Here is a 6000-nt window from a genome sequence, read left to right as displayed (position 1 = left end):
AAATTATAAAGTATGGGATCATCTATGTGATGCTATGTCATGCAGTCACTTAAAATCATGTTTGAGAAGAGTTTGTAGGACATTATTTTATAATAAAAAGGGGGAGAGAAAAATCACATATTAAAAATACAAAGAAAAAAGCACGAGAAGGAAATATATTAAATTGTTAGCAATAGTTCTTTGGGGGTGATGGAACCTTAGGTAATTTTTTTCTCTGTTTCTTTTTTTTTGTTAACTTTTCTGTATTTCCCATATTTTTAATGGGTATGTTCTCACTCTTGTAATTTAAAAAAGGGATCCCTTGCCTTGAATAATTAAAAACTTGCATTTATAGGGGAGGCTGTGAATATTTAGGGGCAGAGAATATATAGGAAATCTCTGTACTTTCTGGTTAATTTGCCAGGAACCTAAAATTGCTCTAAAAAAATGGGATCTATTAAAACAAACAAACAAAACAGGCATCTTTCTTTCCCAGACATACATTTCTGGGCACCAGACAGGAAAAGCCCCGCTGGAGAAGCAAATTCAGTTACAAACACAAGCACAGAACTCAGGCCTCCTAAGATCACTCCAGAGTTATGTAGGATTTTATAACTCGAAAGGGCAAAATGCGGGTGAGGTTGAATTTCAAGTAAATAACAGACATAAGAAAGCAGCTCTGTGTCATTTCTTTTCAGCTGAAGTGTTTGAGGTCATGGGCACCAGCTGAAAAGACAGTCAGGATCTGGGGTGTTCTCAACTACACAGATCACCTCCTGACCTGAGAACCTTTCTCCCTGTGAGTTTGTGCCCTTCCACGGGATCTCTCTCGAGATCTCCCAAAAGCTCTTCCCCAAGGGGACAAAGGGGAAGAGCTGCTCACAGAGTAGGCCAGGGTGAGACCAGCAGCTCACAGGCTGTGTCTCTCCTTCTGTGATGTGTCCACATTTGTGGAACAGCAAGCACTTCCGACAGACTCCAGCAGGCCCACTGAGAACCAGTCAATAAAACAAGGTTGGCCATGGGGAGTCCTTAGATAAGAAGCACCATGTGAAGCCCAAGAGATACTGACTCATTCTCATCCCTGTGACTGATGCTCAGCCCAAGGTTTATATGAGGTTTATTGTTGTTTCCTTGATAATGTTCCTTCCAGGTCTGGGTTGGGAAAATTTAGTGTTTGTCTTTGCAGGATTTTGTTCATTCACTTCCTGGACTCAGTTGGATTTTGATTGGACCAGCCTAGTAGATCATTGCCCCAATATGGTTAGAGAAATATGGAAGGAATCACCTTATCCTGAAACAGTCTCTCCTGAGCAGATTATCATGGGATCTAAGGGCCCACCACCAGTGATTCATAATAATGATCACTTAATCACGTTTATATACAAATGCATTTTTGCCTGCTGCTGCTGCTAAGTCGCGTCAGTTGTGTCCGATTCTGTGTGAACCCATAGACGGCAGCCCACCAGGCTCCCCTGTCCCTGGGATTCTCCAGGCAAGGACACTGGAGTGGGTTGCCATTTCCTTCTCCAATGCATGAAAGTGAAAAGTGAAAGTGAAGTCGTTCAGTTGTGTCTGACTCTTAGCAACCCCATGGACAGCAGCTTAACAGGCTCCTTTGTCCACGAGATTTCCAGGCAAGAGTACTGGAGTGGGCCGCCAGTGCCTTCTCTGGCATTTTTGCCTGACCCATAGTATTTCTGAACAGCTTTCCATCCAAGTCCCTAGCAGGCTCAGCAAACTTTAGCTGCCACCTAAGACCTGTGCGAAGTGGCATATCTCAAGGACATACAGCATTTCTATGTTCTACTCAGGGGTTTTCACATATGACCTCACCTCTGCTTCATCTTCTGGGGGCCCCCCGCATTAGTGCCATGTGGCTGTGGGCAGGAGCGGAGGCACCCATTCATCTCTGGTCCAGCCCTGAGTAGCTTGCCCTGCTGCACTGGCCGATAGTGGAGATGGTGAGAGGAGGTCAGATGACGGCCCAGTAGGCACAGCCCTGACCGTTGACAGGCTGAGATAGAACCACTTAAGAAGCCCTGGTGGTCCGTGTGACTAGTGCCCATGAATTGTGGAATCGTCTTCTGGTGCTGGACTTGGGTCAGATTCACCAGCTCATGCAAGCTAACTTTGCCTCTTTCCTCCCTTAGTTTCTTTGTCTGTGAAATGGCGTTGCTAACAATGCCATTTTCTAGTGAGAATCACAGGTGTTAACACATGCCGGGTGCCTGAACTTGCACTCTCCAGCACTGATAATAGGTGTTCCTTAAATTGAAGCTTCCTTTCCCCCTTGGGCGAGTCTGGGAGGCCCCATAGCTTTGGCACTTTAGCACTGGAATGGGCTTAGGGATGCCCTGGTACAGTGAGTGCATTCCAGAATTTTAGATTTCAATCATTAATAAAATAAAAAAAAAAATAGGATCAGCTTGAGAGTTGCTGACACTTTATTTGCAGGTAAGGGCACAAAAAATAAGCATACAAAGACTGAACCTACTCTCATTTTATTTCATAAAAAAAGAATCTTAAAAAAAAAAAGAATCTTAAACCACCCTGTTTTAAAAAAAGAGGACTGGCATAATATCCAAATAAATTTAGCTTTGTAAAAAAAAAAAAAAAAAGCAAAACTCTTTACATTGTCTTTTCTGAAAATCAGTGAAAACATCACTGACGATCCGTGATCAAGTCAGGCCTTTGCTTTACGGATGAGTCCACTGAAGCCCAGAGAGGTGGACCGGCATGCCCAAGGTTACACAGTGGCTGCCATGTGGCCATGCTGTCTAGAACAACACAGCTCAGCGGGAGAAGCCCTTTCTTGTGGCTGAGATGGGTGCTCTGCGCTGACAGTCAGTAGGTCTGGGCTCCACTCCCAGCCATTTGCCCTCAAGCCACAATTTTTGTCTTGTCTGCTTCACTAAAATAGGGATGATCATCACCCCCTCACTCAAGACTGTCTGAGAATCTAATGAAAGAAGAGCTTCAAAACTGCTTGGAGGGACTTTCCTGGTGATCCGGTGGTTAAGACTTCACTTTCTAATGCAGGGTGTGTGGGTTCGATCCCTGGTTGGGAAGCTAATATCCCACATGCCTCGGGGCCAAAAAAACCAAACCATAAAGCAGAAGCAATGTTGTAACAAATTCAATAAAGACTTCCACATCAACAAATCTTAAAAAAAACAAAAAAACAGACCTGCTTGGAGATGCATTCCAGGGTATTAGAGAATGAGGTATCAGGAGTGAAAAGTTTCACGGTCTGTGATTTGCTTAAAAGTATTTCAGTCAACAAAAGGAGATGAAGCAAATACGGCAACATATGAACAATGGTTAATCTGGGTGACGGGTGTGTAGATGGGTATAGTTACCCTTTCTCTACACTTTTCTGCATATTTGAAATTTTTCATAGCAAGCATTCCATCGTCATACAAAAAAGTGCTCGAGCAAGGTAAACGGAAGAGACAGTGTTACTCACAGAGAAGACGCCCTCGGGGAGTTCTGGTCCTGGGATCTTCAGCCTGGTGGGATTCACCACCCCAGGAGTGGGAGAAACCCATGCTTTACCAGCCTTGGGTACAGAGCCATGGTCAGGAAGTGATTTTGGTTTCCCTGCTTCCTCCCCAGGCAGGCCTGGTGCCTGTGGCTGGGTGAGGGAAGCCTCCCACCTCTTCTCAGCCGGCACTATCTGACAGACCCAGCTCCGAAGAAGCAGCCGCAGGCACTGGGGACAGTGGGGGCTGCCTAGCACAGCCAACCAGTGTTGTGGGGGGGCGGGGGGGCTGATGAATATGCAGATAGAGGCCGGAGCTGGTTGGCTGCCCCCTGCCATCTCCCATTCCCACCCCAACTCAGATGCACAGAAGAGCCAGCTCAGAGAGGACCTTCTTGAAATGCCATCTCTTCTGCTGTTGCCTAAGGATCCACAGTGCCTCTTGAAATTTTGAGACTGAATTATCCAGCTTCTCCCATTACATAGCGCTCCTGACCTCTGCTTCCAGATTCTCCAGGGAGTCAGCACCAAAGGGATCATCTTTCTCCCTGTCCCTCATCTTGAGGATACAAAAACCAGTCCAGCACCAAAAACATGGCATCTCAGGTCTGCAGGAAAGCTATGTGACTTCTCCCTCCAGCAGAGGTCTGGAAACCATTGGGGAGGTCATTTGCTGGGCCCAAAGCCCCCTTCTCTGGCAGAGCTGGGGAGAACTCACTGGCCAAATCACTTCCCCCAAACATCACTTGAATTTTAGCAACTTCTCCTTCAGTTTGGGAAGTAAAGTGAATGCTGTGAAACACAGCAATGAAAATCTTTGAGCTCAAAGCTCAATTCACCATGGATAACTCCTCAAAACATAATGTTGAGTGAAAGACTTAAGTCATAGAATGATAACAGGTACTGTGATTCCATTTATATTACATTTAAAAATAGGCCAAAATGTCTAGATATTTGCTGAGTACTTATCCATCCATTATTTTTAATTACAAATGAATGAAGAGATAGATGGATGAAATCTGGGTATCATGAGCAATACAAAGAGAATATAGGATATAGTCTCTATGGACCCCAGGCTCTAGCCCTATCTACCATCTGGTAAATATTAGGAAAAATGTAAGAAAGGATGTGAGTGTGTAGTTCAGGCCACACTTATGAATACTGGAGGATTTCAGTTAAAGAAAAACAAGTCTGTGTGTATTATTTAGGCTGAGCTGCCCTCTTTGTGGGGCTTTCCAAGTGGCACAGTGGTGAAGAATCCGCCTGCTGATACAGGAGATGCAAGAGACGTAGGTTCGATTGCAAAGACCCGACACAACTGAGCATGCACGCACATGTCCTCTCTGCGGTGTTTATTTTATTTTTAATTAACTGAGCCATTTATTCTCCCTACAAATACATATTTTTTCTTGTACAATTTGAAAGTAAATACATCTTTTCCTCGTTTAAAGAAGGGCCAAAAACATGTGTACAGTTTAGGACAGAGGCATACTGAAACTGAGATGAAAATGAGGAGATGGTTAATATATATAGTCCAGTATATCAGGGGGTTAACTCTGGGATGACCAGCAAGGAGGGTCACACAGGGCTTTGTCATTTCTTAAGTTGCATGGTGAGTATGGGTATTCTTTTTATTCCTTTCCTTTAAATCACACACATGTATTTTATATGCCATTTTGAATATATATTTTACCATAAAAACTTAAAAATTTTATGACCCCTGCCATAAACACAAGTTTATGAACTTGTCGTCATCAACTCCTGTCCCAATAGATGATGCTGTGTCTTGGGAGGCTTTAAATACAGAAGAAGGTGTAAGCTGATTGGGTTGGACTTTGGGCTCCATGGAAGCTCATATGAGAATTTCAAGAAAATTAGTTTCGACCTTTATCCTGTGAGATAAACTTTGCATGTTACCACATATGTGTGTACACACACGTGTACACACACATGTATACTCCTACATGTGTGTGGTATCTAATACTGTAACATCTAATTAACTTGGGTGATGATTGAAACTCCAGGAGAAATGCTTTGCCACATTGTCCAGGCCTGAGCTTCTAAACTGTCAATGAGAATCTCAAAAACTAATTATTGAAAACTGCAAAAATTAAGTAGCTATTAAGAAATATTAACAGCTACACCTGCAAAAGATTGCCATGACTCCTGATTACTGTTTTTGGATTCTTCAGCTGCAACCATCAAGTGTTGTCAGCATGGCAGTATGTATTCATTCTACTTGTATTTATTGAGTACTTATGGAATACCAGAGACTGCATCCTGTGCAGAGCATTCAGGAAAACAGAGTCAACTCTTTCCTCCTGCTATTCTGCCCGGTAGAGGAGACAGACAGGTAAAAATGACATTACAATGCAATGCAGAGACACAGACACATGCTTTGGAAAAATGGAAAAGATATGTTAATTCTGCTACATGGGATTGGAAGGGATTCAAAAGGTATTTAGAGGATGATTAGGAGTGCCTAGGTGAACAGGAGTTGGGAACAGCCCAGGCAAAGATTCAGAAAGAGTGAAATA

This window comes from Dama dama, chromosome 12, assembly GCF_033118175.1.
Source record: "Dama dama isolate Ldn47 chromosome 12, ASM3311817v1, whole genome shotgun sequence".
In the NCBI taxonomy this organism is placed as follows: domain Eukaryota; kingdom Metazoa; phylum Chordata; class Mammalia; order Artiodactyla; family Cervidae; genus Dama; species Dama dama.
Note: the sequence above shows the minus strand (reverse complement) of the source record.